Consider the following 21,030-nt stretch of genomic DNA (forward strand, 5'->3'; position numbering starts at 1 on the left):
GTCCCTAACTCACATTCATACATACACATACTAGGGACAATTCACACAGGAGCCAATTAATCTACCAGCATGTCTTTGGAGCGTAGGAGGAAACCGGAGTTCCCGGAGGAAACCCACACAGGCACAGGGAGAACATGCAAACTCCAGGCAGGTGGTACTGTGGTTGGGATATATTAGCACAACGTTTTATTAAGCAAAATGAATAAACTGTTCATTTCAGTACAAACAAATGCAATATACAGCGGGTATAGAAAATAATCCCATGTAGTGAAAAAACCTTACTATGGGTCAAAACTAAAAATACATCTATAATGTTTACAATATCACCCCCCACAAACTATATAGGAAGCTGCTAAAACAAAAAAAACCTGTCTCATATGTGGGCAAAATCAAGATGAGAAAATAAAATTGTTCAGAAGAAATTTATTGGGACTTTTCATATGATTTTTATTATTTATAGTATTCACTTTTTTTTATATTTGATGCGTAGCGCTGCACGGCCATATTTTTATTTTCTCATAGAAAAGAATCCCCCCGCCTCTTTTAAAATAATCACGTTTTTGCTTTGCAACCTGGAATGAAGACCGTCACGGTTTTTGTTTTATCCACCTGTATTTACTCAGTGCAACTTATAACATCCAAGTGAAAGATAGAACACCGACATGTCAGAAAATAATAAAACAAAATCAAAAACAGAATCACTGAGTTGTAAAAAGGATCACCCCCCCCCCATCCTAAAAATGACTTGTAAACTCAATCAGGTGTAGCTAATCACCTTCTCAATGGCACACGAAGCCATTTGACTTTCAACTGTGATCAGCTGGGGTCATTTTGATAAGCTCAGCACGAAAAGAGCCTTCCTGGAGCATTTCAGTCCCTGTAGTGCACCTCCTAGATTGTAAGCTCGAAAGAGCAGGGCCCTTGAACCCCTCGTGTTTTGTTACTGTATTGTCTCATGTTCTGTCCCCCACTATAATGTACAGCGCTGAACAAACCTTTTAGCGCTATATAAATACTGTATAATAATAATAATTATATATATATATATATATATATACACACACACATATATGTATGTTGAAATGCATTTTTTATATATTACAAAATATATGAAAAATATATTTTTAAAAATAAATTTTCAAATTTACTGTATGTCTTTAAAAATTCAAGTCTACATTTTTGGAATGCATTTACAAATATATGCAAAAATATATGTTAAAATTACTTTTTTATATGTTAAAAAAATCTGAAGAATGTATTTTAAAAATATATATTTTTAAAAATATTTTTCATATATTTCGTAATATATAAAAAATGCATTTCAACATGCAGTATATATATCTGTATGTATGTATGTGTATATATATATATATATAAACACATACACACACACATATATATATATATATATATATATATATATATATATATATACTCACACACTGCGTGTTGAAATGTGTTTTTTTATATATTACAAAATATATGAAAAATATTTTTAAACATATATATTTTTCTTAATGTATTCTTCCGATTTTTTAAACATATAAAAAAGCATTTTTTTATTTTTACATATATTTGTAAATGCATTCCAAAAATGTAGATATAATGTATTTTTAAAGACGTACAGTATATTTGAAAATGTATTTTTAAAAATATTTTTCATATATGTTGTAATAAAAATGCATTTCAACATACAGTATATATATATTTACTGAAATATATTGAATACGGCCAGAGTTGTAGTATTTAAAATATATGTCAATATATTCAGGAATAATATTTTTAAAACATATTTAAAATATATTTTTCTTCCATGTGGGGGGCACTCAGCAGGGGCGAGTGCCGGCGGTGGACCCACAAAGAGGAGGATGGGGGCTGCTCTATCCAACCATTTCACAGAGCAGCTAAGTATAACATGTTTGTACCGGGTCCATTTGAAAAACAAGTAAAAGGTGCAGCGCTAAAAACATATCTAAAATTGACTAGTGTCCATCAATATATTAATATGCCAAATTAAAAGGTGTCAGCCTGTGCAGATCTGGGTGCGAGATAACAGTAGAATCCAAATAATGTGGTAAAATTACGCACTCACCAGATGCGTAATGTATATACACATGATATAAATATGTAGAGGTCCCCTTTAGGAGTTGGATATGATCCTAATCCAGGATGATCCTCCCTCTAGGTATGGTGGTGCTGTCAAGGGTTTGTAGGAAGATACAGAATCCAGCTGACCAGAGATCCCTTTAAGGGATGGACGGGTGCAGGGGCGGACTGACAACTCATGGGGCCCCCGGGCAATAGGGGATCATGGGGCCCCTGTGTCCTTGCCCAAACTCAAAAAAGCCTATGAAAAAGGTACCAGGGGCATCTTTTGGGGCCCACTACTGACCCCGGGCCCTCGGGCAGTGCGCGAGTTTCCAAATGGTCAGTCCGCCCCTGGACGGGTGTAGGTGTCTGCTTTAAGGAACTCCCCTCTCTGGGTAATGGTGGATGGCTGGATCAGGATGGGCTAAGAAGCAAAAAGCAAGCCAGCATCGGGTGAAAAATGACTCCTTGAAGCGTATCTGCCCACTTCCTATCACCAGTCCCTGATCCATCCAGGGATGAAGTCCCTCCCTTGCGCCGCTCTCTGTCCAGTGTTGGGCTGGTAATGGCGCGTTGTAGGGGGCGGACCGGTGGCTCCTCCTCCTCTCTGGAACTGTGTGTTGGGGGGGGCGGATAATACTCACGTCTTCTTCAGTTGGGGGGCGAGCTGTGTCACTTGGAAGTCTGAGGGGCTCGTCTGCTCTAGTGCTGGGGAGATTCTTCACCACCAGACAGCCACCACCATCTTACATCGGAGGAGGGGGTGAGATACTCCGTTCTGGCAGCAGAATACATGAATACATGGAAAACGCTTTGCAAGCATTTCTGACCATGAAAAAAGGCTCCGGACAGCATCTGGACATGGAACAGTTAAAAAAACGCATCTAAACGCAAACGCTTATAAACGTAGTTAGCCGCGTTTACACGCGTTTGAAACGCTGATAAAATCTACTCCTGTTTGGTGCGTTCAAAAAAAAAAACGGCTGTAAACTCAACTGCCTGTAAACGACTATAAACGACGATGTGTACATGGACACATAGGAAAACATTAGGGAGGGTTCAGGGGCTGCTGAAAGAAACGCAGAAAAGCTCCTAAACGTGAGTTTATCAGCTGCAGTGTACATGAGCCCTAAGGCACGCTTTCCCAGGACACACAGAAACTGCCCTTTGACAGATGCGCAGCGGTGCCATTCATTGTTAATGTAACTTCATGCACCAGCTAATGTGCGCTTATAAAAAATAAAAACTCAGACGTGCTTTTCTACACTTTTAGACCCGGGTCCCCAGCGTGAAGGTCCTTGTTTTTGCTCTGCGCTGTCCTTAGGTTAGACATTTGTACTATTTGTGCTGTCAGTGTCGTTTAAGCTCAAGCGTTTGATATATCATGCAGGATGCCACCGCCTCCGCCACCGCCACCGCCTCCGCCGCCAAGAACACATTACTTTTACACACATGCTTACAACTGCGGCGTTTCCTCTTTTTTCCGTGACTTTGCCGAACTAAAGTTAGCAAAGCAATCTGGGAGTTCTCTGCATAAAGTAGGTCACTTTTTTTTTTCTGCGATCAAAGTACACACGAAGCGCACACATACACACCTTGCATTTTTCAAAAGGAGATTCATATTAAATGACTTTTTTCTTCCCCTTAAGTTTACTCAAAAGTCGAACTGCAGGCAGATATAAATGGCACAGATTGCTGCAGCTCTGTATTCATTCATGCAATTTGTAGTCTTCGTTTTTAAAATCCAAGCAGTGCAAGTACCAGAATATTAGCTGTTATCTGCCTCCTGCACTCCCTGTGCAGCAGAGCTCAGACTGGGAGCATCTCCGTCGTACTTGCAGCCCTGCTGCACCTCTGCAACACCTACAGCCCCCTCTGCAGCCCTGCTGCACCTCTGCAACACCTACAGTCCCCTCTGCAGCTCTGCTGCAACACCTACAGTCCCCTCTGCAGCTCTGCTGCAACACCTACAGTCCCCTCTGCACCTCTGCAACACCTACAGCCCCCTCTGCAGCCCTGCTGCACCTCTGCAACACCTACAGCCCCCTCTGCAGCCCTGCTGCACCTCTGCAACACCTACAGCCCCCTCTGCAGCCCTGCTGCACCTCTGCAACACCTACAGTCCCCTCTGCAGCCCTGCTGTACCTCTGCAACACCTACAGTCCCCTCTGCAGCTCTGCTGCACCTCTGCAACACCTACAGTCCCCTCTGCAGCCTTGCTGTACCTCTGCAACACCTACAGTCCCCTCTGCAGCTCTGCTGCACCTCTGCCACACCTACAGCCCCCTCTGCAGCCCTGCTGCACCTCTGCAACACCTACAGTCCCCTCTGCAGCTCTGCTGCACCTCTGCAACACCTACAGCCCCCTCTGCAGCCCTGCTGCACCTCTGCAACACCTACAGTCCCCTCTGCAGCTCTGCAACACCTACAGCCCCCTCTGCTGCCCTGCTGCACCTCTGTAACACCTACAGTCCCCTCTGCAGCCCTGCTGTACCTCTGCAACACCTACAGTCCCCTCTGCAGCTCTGCTTTACCTCTGCGACACCTACAGTCCCCTCTACAGCCCTGCTGCACCTCTGCAACACCTGCAGTCCCCTCTGCAGCCCTGCAATACCTACAGTGCCCTCTGCAGCCCTGCTGCACCTCTGCGACACCTACAGTCCCCTCTACAGCCCTGCAGCCCCTCTGCGACACCTACAGTCCCCTCTGCACCTCTGCAACACCTACAGCCCTCTCTGCAGCCCTGCTGCACCTCTGCAACACCTACAGTCCCCTCTGCAGCCCTGCTGCACCTCTGCAACACCTACAGTCTCTACTGCACCCCCAGCTGGCACTGGTCCTTAGCTGCACACCCAGCTGGCACTGGTCCTTAGCTGCAACCACAGTCTCAGTCCATGTTGCTCCCCTGCAAGACCTACAGTCTCCACTGCATTTCTGCTGATTCCACAGCCCTACTGGTCCTCAGGCACACCCAATGTCTTCCCTGAATTTCCACTGCACCCACAGCTCCTGCTAGCCCTCAGCTGCACCCATAGTCTGTCCCAGTTGCACTTTTGTAACCCCTACAGTCTCCTTCACAGTCTTGCTGCTTCTCTGCAACACCTACAGTCTCCACTGCACCTCCAGCTCCCACTAATCCTCAGCTGCACACACAGTCTTTGTCCCCATTGCTTCTTTGTAACACCTACAGTCTTCGTTGCATCCGCAGCTCTTGCAGGTCCTCAGCTGCGCCCACAGTCTCAGCCTCCACAGCATCTATTCTACTTTCATGGTCTCTGCTGCACCTTCCATTGCACCTATAGTCTTTGCTGCACCCAGCAGCGGCCACAGTTCTCGCTGCACTCCAACTGTGCCCACAGCCTCCATTGCATCTCAGATGCCATCCCATGCGCTGCAGCACCCACCGCTTCACCCTCTGCCCCTTCGTCTGCAGTTGAGTGACCTGGGGGCAGCCTGCACCTTTGCCAAAGCTCCCAGAAGGGGGTCTCTGGCTGACCAAAAGGAGCCGCACAGAAGAGCGGGCAGTCTCTGTGGCATCAGAATCTCTGCTGCTCTGTCTCTGCACCCGCAGCCTCCAGATTCACCCCATCCTGCCATCTGGCATCTCCATTATTATTATTATTATTATTATTATACAGGATTTTCGCAACGCTTTACAATATAAGGGAGACGGTACATTTACAATACATTTCAGTACAGAAGGAATAGGAGGGCCCTGACTTGTGGAGCTTACAATCTAAAGGAAGGGGGAGGTGATACGAAAGGTGATAGCTGCGGGGGATGATCTGGTGGAGGTGATACAAGTACAGTTCTTAGGTGGATGTGGGGTGGGCTTCCCTGAATAAGTGAGTTTTCAAAGTTTGCCTAAGGCAGACAGGGTAGGGGCTGACCGGACATACTGTGGTAGGAAGTTTCAGAGGATGAGGGAGGCTCTGGAGAAGTCCTGGAAGCGAGCGTGGGAGGAGCTGATGAGGGAGTTAGAGAGGAAGATCTCTTGAGAGGAGCGGAGTGGGCGATCAATTCTTCCTCCTCCTCTCTTCTTCAGCACCTGCTCTCCTCATCTGCGAGTATCTGTTGAAGACCTGGAGGTAGCCTGCAGCTAAGCCCAATGTCCCGTGAGGAGACCCCTGGCAGAACACCAGATACCTCTTAGATTCAACTATTATGGAAAGCCGCTGCATAGAGGAACTGGGTCCACATCCAAATTTGTGACAAGCCAACTGACATTCTCCAGTCTAGTTCTGAATCCAACTTTAACAAAACTGGTACTGCACTATTTATCCCAAAACATATGTATTATTATTATTATACAGGATTTATGGCGCCAACAGTTTGCTCAGCACTTTACAATATAAAGGGAGACAATACAGCAACAATACAGTTCAATACAAGAGGGATAGGAGGGCCTGATCTTGGGAGCTTACAATCTAGGACCTCTTATTACATATGCAAAATCATAATGTACATTATATATAAAGTGCCATCAAATAAAGTGCAATTAGCAAAGTGCATAGGTTATAAAGTGCTAAATGTCCATCAAAGAGATTCTTTTTCATGTGTGTCTCCAAAGCAATCCTTCATAATCCATTAACAGCATATAACTAAATATTGCACCACAGTGTTCTTTCAATTAAATAAACTGCTCTTATAATGCCATTAAGGTGCCCTCAACCAATGACTTGCTCCACCATCACTCTGGTGCTTGTGCTCCACCATCTACCTTGAACCGCTTAGTAGGCGCCACTCTCCAAATTTGAAGCCACCTCTTACATACATAAGAAGGTCAATTGCGCTTTTGTCATGCCTCCACGGCTCTCCGCCACCTCTCCACCAGCTCCACCATAAAGAGAGTACTCCCAATAGTGTAATACCGCTTTTACTATACACTCACCGGCCACTTTATTAGGTCCACCTTCCTAGTACCGGGTCAGACCCCCTTTTGCCTTCAGAACTGCCTTCATTCTTCATGGCGTAGATTCACCAAGGTGTTGGAAACATTCCTCAAAGATTTTGCTCCATATTGACCAGGGGTGGACTGACAACTCCTGGGTCCCCGGGCAATAGGGGATCATGGGGCCCAAACTCAAAAAAGCCTATGAAAAAGGTACCAGGGGCATCTCATGGTGCCCCCTACTGACCCCGGGTCCTCGGGCAGTGCCCGAGTTTCCAAATGGTCAGTCCGCCCCTGATAATGACATGGTAGCATCAGCATGGTGCAGTTGCTGCAGATTTGTCAGCTGCACATCCATGATGGGAATCTCCCGTCCCACCGCATCCCGAAGGTGCTCTACTGGATGGAGATCTGGTGACTGTGGAGGCCATTGGAGTACAGTGATCTCATTGTCATGTTCAAGAAACCAGTTGGAGATGATTTAAGCTTTGTGACATGATGCATTATCCTGCTGGAAGGAGCCACCAGAAGATGGACATGGTCAGCAACAATACTCAGGTAGGCCATGGTGTTTAAACAATGCTCAGTTGGTACTAAGGGGCCCAAAACGTGTCAAGAAAATCTCCCCCACACCATGACACCACCACCAGCTTGAACCATTGATACGAGGTAGGATGGATCCATGCTTTCATGTTGTTTACGCCAAATTCTGACCCTACCATCTGAATGTCGCAGCTGAAATTGAGACTCATCAGATCAGGCAATGTTTAGCTAGTCTTCTATTGTCCAATTTTGGGGAGCCTGTGCAAATTGTAGACTCCATTTCCAGTTCTTAGCTGACTGGAGTGGCACCCGGTGTGGTCTTCTGCTGCTGTAGCCCATCTGCTTCAAGGTTCAATGTGTTGTGCATTCAAAGATGCTATTTTGCACAACTTGGTTGCAACGAGTGGTTATTTGAGTTACGGTTGCCTTTCTGTCATCTCAAACCAGTCTGCCCATTCTCCTCTGACATCAACAAGGCATTTTCAACCACACAACTGCCGCTTACTGGATATTTTCTCTTTTTTAGACCATTCTCTGTAAACCCTAGAGATGGTTGTGTGGGAAAATCCCAGTAGATCAGCAGTTTTTGAAATACTCAGATCAGCCCTTCTGGCACCAACAACCATGCTACGTTCAAAGTCACTTAAATCCCCTTTCTTCTGCATTCTGATGCTCTGTTTGAACTTCAGCAAGTTGTCTTCACCACATCTAGATGCCTAAATGCACTGAATTGCTGCCATATGATTGGCTGATTAGCAATTCATGTCACCAAGCAACTGAACAGGTGGACCTAATAAATTGGACGGTGAGTGTTATTTAAAATCCGTCCAATGCACCAACAAAATGAAATCGGTAATACAGCTGATACGGTCCAATTTGCTCCTTGGGGTCCTTTCACACGGACGTTCCCTTTTTTTAATCAGTTCAGTCATGTTTTTTGATCAGTTTACACCCATTTTTTTTACTTCCTTTACCAATGCAAAACTAGACCGTATGTCCGTTTACATCTGTTTTTCATCCATTTACATCCACTTACATCTATTTTTCATCCATTGTTTTTTTGGTTTTTTTTTTTTATGGAAGAAAAATAGGGTTTTCTTCCATTCAAAAAAACGGATGCGGACATTAACGAATGTAAACAGATGATCATCCATTTACATCCACTAGCCCATAGAAATACATGGGTGTCTGTTTTTCATCCGTAAAGGGACAGATGAAAAACGGACATACGGAACGCCTGAGTGAAAGAGCCCTTCCTCCCCAGTATTCAACATGCCCATGTGTTCCACGGCACTGGAAGTGGAGTGACTAGACATTGCGTAGTTAGTGAAGCTCCGACCATCATGTTTCGTCAGTTATGATACCATCAGAGGGTCCAGTGTCGTGGAACAAAACGAAAATGCATGGTCCAGCTTCTCCATGTGCCACCAGTCCACCTTCCTATTCATCTCCAGCTGCCATGGGCTCCTGTATGCTCCCCCCATGGCCGCCACCCCCCCCCCCCATCTCCTGCAGCGCTGCCGCTGGGTTCTGTCAGGATAAACTGTCCTGCCACCCTCTCCTCTTGTGTCTGCCCCACCCACAATCCCCGGTAGTCTTGTGTCTTCTCTTCTCTCTTCTTTCTTTCTCTCTCTTCATTTCCTTTCTTTCTCTATCTTTCTCGATTTCTCTGTCTTCTCTTTCTTTCTTCTTCCTTCCTCCTCTCTTTCTCTCTCTCTCTATTTATCATTCTCTCTCTCTCCTTCTTTCTTTCTCTATTTCTCTGTCTTTTCTTTTTCTTCTTCCTTCTCTTTCTTTCTCTCTCTCTCATTCTGTCATCGCTTTCTCTCTCTCTTTATTTCCTTCCTTCTCTCTTTTTTTCTCTCTCTCGTTCTTTTTTTCTTTATCTTTTCTTCTTTCTTTCTTCTTCCTTCCTCCTCTCTCTCTTTTTTTCTCTCTCCTTTCTCTATCTCTTGGTCTTCTCTTTCTTTTTCTCACTTCCTTCCTTCTCTCTTTCTCTCCTCTCTCTCTCTATTTCTCTGTCTTCTTTCTTTCTCTTTCTTTCTTTCTTCTTCCTTCTCTCTCTCTCTCTCCATATTCTCTTTCTTTTTCTCTCTCCTTCTTTCTTTCACTATTTATCTGTCTTTTCTTCTTTCTTCTTCCTCCTCTTTCTTTCTCTCTCCCCTTCTTTCTCTCTGTCTTCTCTTTCTTTCTCTCTTCAATTCCTTCCTTCTCTCTTTCTCCATTTCTCTCTCTCTATCACTGTCTTCTTTTTCTCTCTCTCTCTCTCTCTCTCTCTCTCTCTCTCCTTCTTTCTTTCTCTCTCTCTCCTTCTTTCATCTTCCTTCCTCCTCTTTCTTTCTTTATTTCTATGTCTTCTCTTTCTTTCTTTCTTTTTCCTTCCTTCCTGTCTCTCTCCTTTCTCTTTCTCTCCGTCTTCTCTCTCTGTCTTCTCTTTCTTTCTCTCTTCATTTAATTTCTTCCTTCCTCTCTCTCTTCCTTCCTTTCTTAACCTCTCACCAAAGCCCCCCAACTTGGCTCCTACAAAAAAATGTAAAAAAATAGAATATAAAATTGTACAAAAATAAAAATAAATAAAAACCTACTGACACCAGTGACGGAACTACCAGGGTCACACTTGTGACCAGGCCCTGGTGTTCCACTGCCGGACTCTGAGGAAATGGTCCCTGGGCTTGGCACTGCTCAGTCCAAACTGCCCGGGGCCTATTTTTGTCCCAGTCCGGGCCTGGGTGCCCAGATCATTTTTTAAAAGAAAGCCCTTCACCAGCTGTAAAAACTGAAACCAAATCCACGGCTTAACCCCCTGTATGCCATTTATAAATGTACCTTGACATGTAAGGTGTTTGATTTGATAAAACTTGAGTGCGCACAATCTGGTGCAGCTCTGCATAGAGACCAATCAGCTTCCAGGTTTTTTGTCAAAGCTTAATTGAACAAGCTGAAGTTGGATCCGATTTTTCTACCATGAACAGCTCTAGCAGATTCTTCACTCTCCAGATTCTAGTAAATAAACCCCAAGGGGTCCAAGAGAGCATAAACTGGGAGGATCAGCAGGTAGGTTCTCACACCAAAAAAAAAAAAAAACAACTTGCATAACCACTTGCAGCCACGTCGCCATTGCGAACCTGCTCCTGCGTCTGGGGCACGCATGCGTGTGCACGCTGCAGACCCGTGCTGTAGTTGCAATTTGTAAACAGGTCCCAGCCAATGGTTTATAGCTGAGACCTGCTGACCAGCTATGACCAATCACTGTACAGAGCCCTGTATTTACAAACAGCACAGGGCTCTGTACAGTACCAAGAGCATTGATGTGGCTGTTTCCTATCCCTGCAAAGCAGGGAGAAAAAAACAGCCGCATCTACAGTGGGGATCGAAAGTTTGGGCACCCCAGCTAAAAATTTGTATTAATGTGCATAAAGAAGCCAAGGAAAGATGGAAAAATCTCCAAAAGGCAGCAAATTACAGATTAGACATTCTTATAATATGTCAACAAAAGTTAGATTTTATTTCCATCATTTACACTTTCAAAATAACAGAAAACAAAAAAATGGCGTCTGCAAAAGTTTGGGCACCCTGCAGAGTTAATATCTTGTACTGCCCCCTTTGGCAAGTATCACAGCTTGTAAACGCTTTTTGTAGCTAGCCAAGAGTCTTTCAATTCTTGTTTGAGGTATCTTTGCCCATTCTTCCTTACAAAAGTCTTCCAGTTCTTTGAGATTTCTGGGCTGTCTGTCACGCACGGCTCTTTTAAGGTCTATCCATAGATTTTCAATTATGTTGAGGTCAGGAGATTGTGAAGGCCATGGCAAAACCTTCAGTTTACGCCTCTTGATGTAATCCCCCGTGGATTTCGAGGTGTGTTTAGGATCATTATCCATTTGTAGAAGCCATCCTCTCTTTAACTTCAGCTTTTTCACAGATGGCATCAAGTTACCATCCAAAATTTGCTGAAATTTTATTGAATCCATTTTTCCTTCTACTCGTGAGATGTTCCCTGTGCCACTGGCTGCAACACAACCCCAAAGCATGATTGATCCAACCCCATGCTTAACAGTTGGACAGAGGTTCTTTTCATTCAATTCTGTGCCCCTTCTTCTCCAAACGTATCTTTGCTCATTCCGGCTAAAAAGTTCAATTTTAACCTCATCGGTTCACAGAACTTGTTTCCAAAATGCATCAGGCTTGTCTATATGTTCATTTGCAAAGTTCAAACGATGATTTTTGTGGTGAGGACGTAGAAGAGGTTTTCTTCTGATGACTCTTCCATGAAGACCATATTTGTACAAGTATCTCTTTATAGTGGAATAGTGTACCACAACTCCAGTGTCTGCCAGATCTTTCTGGAGGGATCGTGCAGTCAAACGTGGGTTTTGAATTGTTTTTCTCACAATCCTGCGAGCTGTTCTGTCTGATATTTTTCTTGGTCTTCCAGATCTTGCTTTAACTTCCACTGTTCCTGATGACTGCCATTTCTTAATTACATTCCGAACAGAGGATATTGACATCTGAAAACGCTTTGCTATCTTCTTATAGCCTTCTCCAGCTTTGTGAGCGTCAACTATTTTCAGTTTCAGTTTTCTAGACAACTGCTTAGAAGAACCCATGGTGCTGATTGTTGGGGCAAGGTCAGATGAGTCTGGGCATTTAAAACCTTTGAGATTGACATCACCTGGTCTTCCCAGACGATGATTGAGAACAATCCATGACACTGGCAGGTCTCAGCTTGGCAAAGGGGGCAGTGCATGCTATAAATTCTGCAGGGTGCCCAAACTTTTGCAGACGCCATTTTTTTGTTTTCTGTTATTTTGAAAGTGTAAATGATGGAAATAAAATCTAACTTTTGTTGACATATTATAAGAATGTCTAATCTGTAATTTGATGCCTTTTGGAGATTTTTCCATCTTTCCTTGGCTTCTTTATGCACATTAATACAAATTTTTAGCTGGGGTGCCCAAACTTTCGATCCCCACTGTATTAGTATAAGCAGCAAACATTACACACATTACACATTGTTAGGCACAACGTTAACCCTTTAATTTGCCCCTAGTTAACCCCTTCCCAGCCAATGTCCAGTGACAGTGTACAGTATTAGCACAGATCACTGTATTAGTGTCACTATTGATGCCAGTGGCAGTCATTTAGTGAACCTCCCAGCGGCGGTTGCTAGGTGTTTGCTAAGCGTTAAAAACGCCCCAGAAATGCCTATAATGAAGCTTGAATGGTGTTAACGCTCCACAGTTCTGCAGTTTTGTTGCGATTTTATATACAGGTGAAACTCAAAAAATTAGAATATGGAATATTCATTTAGTTCAGTGCAGCAACTTAAAAGGTAAAACTAATATATGAGACTCATTACATGCAAAGCAAGATAGTTCAAGCCGTGATTTGTCATCATTGTGATGATTATGGCTTACAGCTCATGAAAACCCCAAATCCACAATCTTAGAAAATGAGAATATTGTGAAAAGCTGCAATATTCTCGGCTCAAAGTGTCCCACTCTAAGCAGATAATTAAGCCATAACACCTGCAAAGGGTTCCTGAGCCTTTAAATGGTCTCTTTCTGGTTCAGTAGGAATCACAATCATGGGAAAGACTGCTGACCTGACACCATCACTGACACCCTCCATAAGGAGGGAAAGCCTCAAAAGGTAAAAGCAAAAGAAGTTGGATGTTCCCAAAGTGCTGTATCAAAGCACATTAATAGAAAGTTATGTGGAAGGGAAAAGTGTGGAAGAAAAAGGTGCACAAGCAGCAGGGATGACCGCAGCCTGGAGAGGATTGTCACGAAAAGGCCATTCAAAAGTGTTTCACAAGGAGTGGACTGAGGCTGGAGTCAGTGCATCAAGAGCCACCACACACTGACGGATCCTGGACATGGGCTTCAAATGTCGTATTCCTCTTGTCAAGCCGCTCCTGAACAACAAACGTCAGAAGCGTCTTATCTGGGCTAAAGAAAAACAGACCTGGTCTGCTGCTCAGTGGTCCAAAGTCCTCTTTTCTGATGAGAGCAACTTTTGCATCTCATTTGGAAACCAAGGACCCCAAGTATGGAGGAAGAATGGAGAGGCCCAAGGACCCCGAGTATGGAGGAAGAATGGAGAGGCCCAAGGACCCCGAGTATGGAGGAAGAATGGAGAGGCACAAGGACCCCGAGTATGGAGGAAGAATGGAGAGGCCCAAGGACCCCGAGTATGGAGGAAGAATGGAGAGGCACAAGGACCCCGAGTATGGAGGAAGAATGGAGAGGCACAAGGACCCCGAGTATGGAGGAAGAATGGAGAGGCACAAGGACCCCGAGTATGGAGGAAGAATGGAGAGGCACAAGGACCCCGAGTATGGAGGAAGAATGGAGAGGCACAAGGACCCCGAGTATGGAGGAAGAATGGAGAGGCACAAGGACCCCGAGTATGGAGGAAGAATGGAGAGGCACAAGGACCCCGAGTATGGAGGAAGAATGGAGAGGCACAAGGACCCCGAGTATGGAGGAAGAATGGAGAGGCACACACTGCAAGATGCTTGAAGTCCACTGTGAAGTTTCCACAATCTGTGTTGATTTGGGGAGCCATGTCATCTGCTGGTGTTGGTCCACTGTGCTTCATTAAGTCCAGGGTCAACGCAGCCGTCTACCAGGAGATTTTGGAGCACTTCATGCTTCCTTCCGCAGATGAGCTTAATGGGGATGCTGACTTCATTTTCCAGCAGGACTTGGCACCGCCCACACTGCCAAAAGCACCAAAACCTGGTTCAATGACCGTGGGATTACTGTGCTTGATTGGCCAGCAAACTTGCCTGACCTGAACCCCATAGAGAATCTATGGGGCATTGCCAAGAGAAAGATGAGAGACATGAGACCGAACAATGCAGAAGAGCTGAAGGCCGCTATTGAAGCATCCTGGTCTTCCATAACACCTCAGCAGTGCCACAGGCTGATAGCTTCCATGCCACACCGCATTGAGGCAGTAATTGCTGCAAAAGGGGCCCAAACCAAGTACTGAGTACATATGCAGCTTCTACTTTTCAGAGGTCCGATATTGTTCTATGTACAATCCTTGTTTTATTGATTGCATGGAATATTCTCAATTTCTGAGATTGTGGATTTGGGGATTTCATGAGCTGTAAGCCATAATCATCACAATGATGACAAATCACGGCTTGAACTATCTTGCTTTGCGTGTAATGAGTCTCATATATTAGTTTCACCTTTTAAGTTGTATTACTGAAATAAATAAACTTTTGCACGATATTCTAATTTTTCGAGTTTCACCTGTAGATAGAATATAATGGAAATCGCACTGCAAGTTCCAAGAAATCATTGAAAATCTTCACAAGTCGCAATAAAACGTCTTCAAAAATTGCACCTGAAATTGCGCTGAAATTGCACACAAATCGCAGCAGTGTGACCGGTGACTTAGTGCCCGGTCATATTGGTGCGATTTGCAAATTTAAATTGCACCTGAAATCGCATCTAATGAATGTGAATGTCAGTGTCTTAACCTGTGCGATTTGCTGCAAGTTGCAAGAAAACATTGAAAATCTTCACAAGTCGCAATAACGTCTTCAAAAATTGCACCTGAAATCACGCACAAAATTGTAGGTCGCATCGGTGTGACGGGTGACTGACGAAGCAAGAAGAGCTCTTTACTGTATACAATTTTCATATACACCTCTATGTACTCTACATGTCGTTCTTTTTCCACTTTTTTTTCTTTTCTTTTTACAGCTTTTAGCCTCTCTGTGAACCACACCACTTAACCACTGAGCCACATGTCACTCGCCTTTACTCTTCTCCATCAGCAAAAGACAAAAATAATAAATGGAAAGATCTCTTGCTACGAGCTGAAAAGAGCCACAAACACTGAATTTTCCTCAAACAAAAACGTCAGCGCGGCTACGGCGCCTTGTGACGGCGGGATGGAAAACCAGGTTATTCGTTCAAAGCAAACGACTTTATGTGCGCCATTGACGATGATCTCCGGAGAGAAGCTCAATGGCCGTCTCTTTGTTTTAGATGAGGAGGTTCACAATCAACACAGCTTTGATTTGCAGTGTTCTTGCCAGGGGCAGACTGATCATTTGAAAACTCGGGCACTGCCCGAGGGCCCGGGTTCAGTAGGGGGCCCCATGAGATGTCCCTGGTACCTTTTTCATAGGCTTTTTTGAGTTTGGGCAAGGACACAGGGGCCCCATGATCCCCTATTGCCCGGGGGCCCCATGAGTTGTTAGTCCGCCCCTGGTTCTTGCTCAGGAAAGGAGGTTGTGACCAATGCGACCCCCTGATAGTCAGCCGGATTTTCTCCTTCTATCTTCCTCTTTGGGAATAAATCTCTTTTTTTTTTTTTTTGCTGAAATGGGGCGAGGAGTTGCGGTCGGTGGTGCATTATAAGAAGGGCAGATGGCGACTGTCTGGGGACCCAGACTCCAGGGACGCTGTTAGAAATTCTGTATACAGGCGTATCTCGGTTTACGAATTTAATTCGTTCTGCAGTACTTTTCGTATTGCAAAAAATTTGTAAACCGAAACGCGGTTTCCCATAGGAATGCATTGAAAACCAATTAATCCGCTTCGGAGGTCAGAAAAAAAGTAAAAAAAGTTTTATCTGTTCAAAACTCTTTATAAAGTGCCCCCACTTCCAGTCCGGACGCTTTCCCCCCTTCCAGTCCGGACGCTTTCCCCCCTTCCAGTCCGGACGCTTTCCCCCCCTTCCAGTCCGGACACTTTCCCCCCCTTCCAGTCCGGACGCTTTCCCCCCCTTCCAGTCCGGACGCTTTCCCCCCCTTCAAGTCCGGACGCTTTCCCCCCCTTCCAGTCCGGACGCTTTCACCCCCTTCCAGTCCGGACACTTTCCCCCCCTTCAAGTCCGGACACTTTCCCCCCCTTCCAGTCCGGACACTTTCCCCCCCTTCCAGTCCGGACACTTTCCCCCCCTTCCAGTCCGGACACTTTCCCCCCCTTCCAGTCCGGACACTTTCCCCCCCTTCCAGTCCGGACACTTTCCCCCCCTTCCAGTCCGGACACTTTCCCCCCCTTCCAGTCCGGACACTTTCCCCCCCTTCCAGTCCGGACGCTTTCCCCCACTTCCAGTCCAGACGCTTTCCCCCCTTCCAGTCCGGACACTTTCCCCCCTTCCAGTCCGGACGCTTTCCCCCCCTTCCAGTCTGGACACTTTCCCCCCCTTCCAGTCCGGACGCTTTCCCCCCCTTCCAGTCCGGACACTTTCCCCCCCTTCCAGTCCGGACACTTTCCCCCCCTTCCAGTCCGGACACTTTCCCCCCCTTCCAGTCCGGACACTTTCCCCCCCTTCCAGTCCGGACACTTTCCCCCCTTCCAGTCCGGACACTTTCCCCCCCTTCCAGTCCGGACACTTTCCCCCCCTTCCAGTCCGGACGCTTTCCCCCACTTCCAGTCCAGACGCTTTCCCCCCTTCCAGTCCGGACACTTTCCCCCCTTCCAGTCCGGACGCTTTCCCCCCCTTCCAGTCTGGACACTTTCCCCCCCTTCCAGTCCGGACACTTTCCCCTCCTTCCAGTCCGGACGCTTTCACCCCCTTCCAGTCCGGACACTTTCACCCCCTTCCAGTCCGGACACTTTCACCCCCTTCCAGTCCGGACACTTTCCCCCCCTTCCAGTCCGGACACTTTCACCCCCTTCCAGTCCGGACACTTTCCCCCCCTTCCAGTCCGGACACTTTCCCCTCCTTCCAATCCGGACTCTTTCCCCCTCTTCCAGTCCGGACACTTTCCCCTCCTTCCAGTCTGGACTCTTTCCCCCTCTTCCAGTCCGGACACTTTCACCCCCTTCCAGTCCGGACATTTTCACCCCCTTCCAGTCCGGACACTTTCCCCCCCTTCCAGTCCGGACACTATCACCCCCTTCCTGTCCGGACACTTTCCCCCCCTTCCAGTCCGGACACTTTCCCCCCCTTCCAGTCCAGGCCCATTTTCAGCTTTCAGCGCTATCACACTTTGAATGACAATTGCGCGGTCATGCAACACTGTACCCATATGAATTTTTTAGCATTTTTTTTTTTGAGACAGATAAAACTTTATTTTGGTGGTATTTATTCACCACTGGGATTTTTATTTTTTTGCTATGTAAATGAAAAAGTCCAAAAATTTTGAAAAAATGTGTTCAAAAAAAATATTTCATCATAAATCTCGGCCAAAGTTTATTCCGTTATCTTTTTAGTAAAAAAAAAAAATAACCCAAATGAGTTTCTAAACAAAAATTATAATTTTTCTAAAAATTCTTTTACATATTTATTTTATTTTTTTATTACTATTTGTTTTTTTTTTTTTTTACATACTATCACCCTACCAGTACAGTGTCACCATAGCGACACTGTACTACTTGTGGGGGGTGATGAAGATTTTTTTTTTTACACATTGCTTTTACACCCATAAAGGCTGTAAAAGCAATCATTTCTCCTTTTCTCTGGCTGCATTCTTGCAGCCATTGAGAAATACTGTGTGAGGTGTGATTGGTCACAGCTTGTCACATGGTACAAGGCTGTTGTGAATAACCCTGTACCATGTGATCTCTGTGATCATTCACAGATTTCACTGGTAGTAAGCAATGATGTCAGAAGTGACATCTTGCTTACTACTCTTCATGTGATCACTGATTGGCCAATCAGTGATCACATGATCGGGACCTCGCACAGAGGTCCCGTAGAACGATCGGTGTTCCACTGTGTCTGGAGGACACAGCGGGCACCGGATCGCGGTGCTGCGCGCTCCCAGGGAGCGTGCACAAGCAGGGGGCGGGGAGGTTGTTTATAAAAGGCCACCCGCCCCTGCACTGCCACCATCTGGCCGTTTATATACAACAGCCGGACGGGAAGTGGTTAAAGGCATAAATACTGTACAGGGACATGCTTAAAAAAAATTGCAAATGCATTGAAAACCAATTACTTCGTTCGTATTGCGAAAAAAATTTGTCAACCGAGCCGTTATTTTCAATGGATTTTCATTCGTAAACCAAAAATTATGTAAACCGAGCCCCATACAGAACAGAGAGTGCACAATGATTATTTATTTATTTCAGGTACTTATATAGCGCCATCAGTTTACGCAGCACTTTACATATATATTACATTCACTGTACAATATAAACTGTAGGACCAATGTGTTCTATTCAATTCAAATTCATCCTATTCGAAATTCGAATTTCAGACGACTGTTAAATTCTATTTCATTCTATTCTCTTCCATTGTTTTTCTATTCTATGCTTTGATTGTCTATTCTTTTTCTATCCCAGTCTATTCTTTGATTTTCAATTCTATTCTAATCTTTCTATTCTATTCTTTGATTTAAATTCTGTTCTTTACTATTCTATTTTTACTTTCTATTCTTTCCTATTTATTTATTTTCTCTTCTATTTTATTCTATTCTTGATTTCGAATTTGAATTTGTTTTACAAATTGAAATCGATTAAAATTTTAGCCGAATTTCGTTTCGTTATTTCGGATTTGTTTTATTTCATTACTATTGTAATTCGGATACATCCGGATCTTCAAATAACGGAAAATTCGTCTGAATTTTGATTCGGAATAAAACAAACAGCACATGTCTAATGCAAGGCTTTTTCACCCATTTTTACTTGGTGATCATGTGACTGCTAAACCCCCCTTCCTCCCCTGAGCTCCAAAGGAGTGAGCCTGAAGACTGCTAATGATGAGCGACAACTTCCGCAAAAATCGCAGATCCCGGTAGCTGTCTATCATTTTTTTTTTTAAATTAAAGTGAACCTGTCCTTCTCTGCAAACTCTTAAAGGGGTATTAAATCCAAAAGCAAAAAAGATTTTTATTGCAGCTTATTAATCACTAATTTCTACCAATTTATTTTTTGGGGCTTTTTCCCCCCTTTGTTGTCACCTGGTGATTTGGCCAGTAACATGCCTCCTGTATTAGAGCGCCCCCCGCACTCTGGATGAAGGAGCACAGGAGGCACCTTTGGACAGCAGCATTGTCAGTCTAGGGGAGGGGAGTGTTAGATGGACTAGCAGAATTAAATACACTAACAAAACTGAAGCCAAACTCCAGCTAATACTTTATAGTCAGTTAAAGCAAACTGTTTTTTTTTTCTTTTGGGATAAAGGTTTTACATGATTAAATACAAGATGATCGTTTTAAGCACCCCTGTCAGTGTTCCGTAGTTTGTCTCATCCCTGTAACCACAAGAGAGCTTTTCTGTTGAAAAAACAACAGACTTACTGGCAGGATCATGAGATGAAAACAGCAGAAGGAAAGTCTAAATAAGAAAACTAATGCAGCCGTCACGTCGAAGAATTGTTAACTGTAATATAACACATATTTGCTTTTGGGTTTAACACCGCTTTAGGAGCCCATTTACACCATTGATATTTAACACCCTCATTACATGGTGCTGGAACCCACGTGTCCAAGTTCCCTATATTAAAAAATAGGTTACGTTCCCATCTCAGTGCTCCCATTTTAAAAAAAAAAATACATTTCTTTCAGCATTATGGAGCCTTAATAGGCCTGTAGACGTTAATGGCAGCACATCAAAAAGCTGCCGTATGTTTTGATACCTGGCAACAGGTCTTTGAAAGCCTTGGATTACTGTCCTCCACTCAGTGTCCTCCACCCCTCTCTGCCAATCCCTCCACTGGCCTCCACTCTGTGTCCTCCACCCCTCTCTGCCAATCCCTCCACTGGGCTCCACTCAGTGTCCTCCACCCCTCTCTGCCAATCCCTCCACTCAGTGTCCTCCATCCCTCTCTGCCAATCCCTCCACTTGCCTCCACTCAGTGTCCTCCACCCCTCTCTGCCAATCCTTCCATTGGCCTCCACTCAGTGTCCTCCACCCCTCTCTGCCAATCCCTCCACTTGCCTCCACTCAGTGTCCTCCACCCCTCTCTGCCAATCCCTCCACTGGCCTCCATTCAGTGTCCTCCATCCCTCTCTGTCAATCCTTCGATTGGCCTCCACTCAGTGTCCTCCACCCTTCTCTGCCAATCCCTCCACTGGCCTCCACTCAGTGTCCTCCACCCTTCTCTGCCAATCCCTCCACTGGCCTCCACTCAGTGTCCTCCACCCTTCTCTGCCAATCCCTCCACTGGCCTCCACTCAGTGTCCTCCACCCCTCTCTGCCAATCCCTCCACTGGCCTCCACTCAGTGTCCTCCACCCTTCTCTGCCAATATCTCCACTGGGCTCCACTCAATGTCCTCCATCCCTCTCTGTCAATCCTTCTATTGGCCTCCACTCAGTGTCCTCCACCCCTCTCTGCCAATCCCTCCACTGGCCTCCACTCAGTGTCCTCCACCCCTCTCTGCCAATCCTTCCATTGGCCTCCACTCAGTGTCCTCCACCCCTCTCTGCCAATCCCTCCACTTGCCTCCACTCAGTGTCCTCCACCCCTCTCTGCCAATCCCTCCACTGACCTCCACTCAGTGTCCTCCACCCCTCTCTGCCAATCCCTCCACTGGCATCCACTCAGTGTCCTCCATCCCTCTCTGTCAATCCTTCCATTGGCCTCCACTCAG

At 45.3% G+C, this 21,030-nt stretch overlaps 1 protein-coding gene across 2 annotated transcripts in view; it reads right to left on the reverse strand.

Moving 5' to 3' along the window:
• Positions 1–21,030, reverse strand: part of VIPR1 (vasoactive intestinal peptide receptor 1) — a 461,909-nt gene that overhangs the window by 182,647 nt on the left and 258,232 nt on the right. The gene's annotated exons all lie outside the window — the stretch shown is intronic.

Source organism: Staurois parvus, unplaced genomic scaffold (genome assembly GCF_062004578.1).
Source record: "Staurois parvus isolate SC_StPar_1 unplaced genomic scaffold, SC_StPar_1.0 ptg000467l, whole genome shotgun sequence".
Classification (NCBI taxonomy): Eukaryota; Metazoa; Chordata; class Amphibia; order Anura; family Ranidae; genus Staurois; species Staurois parvus.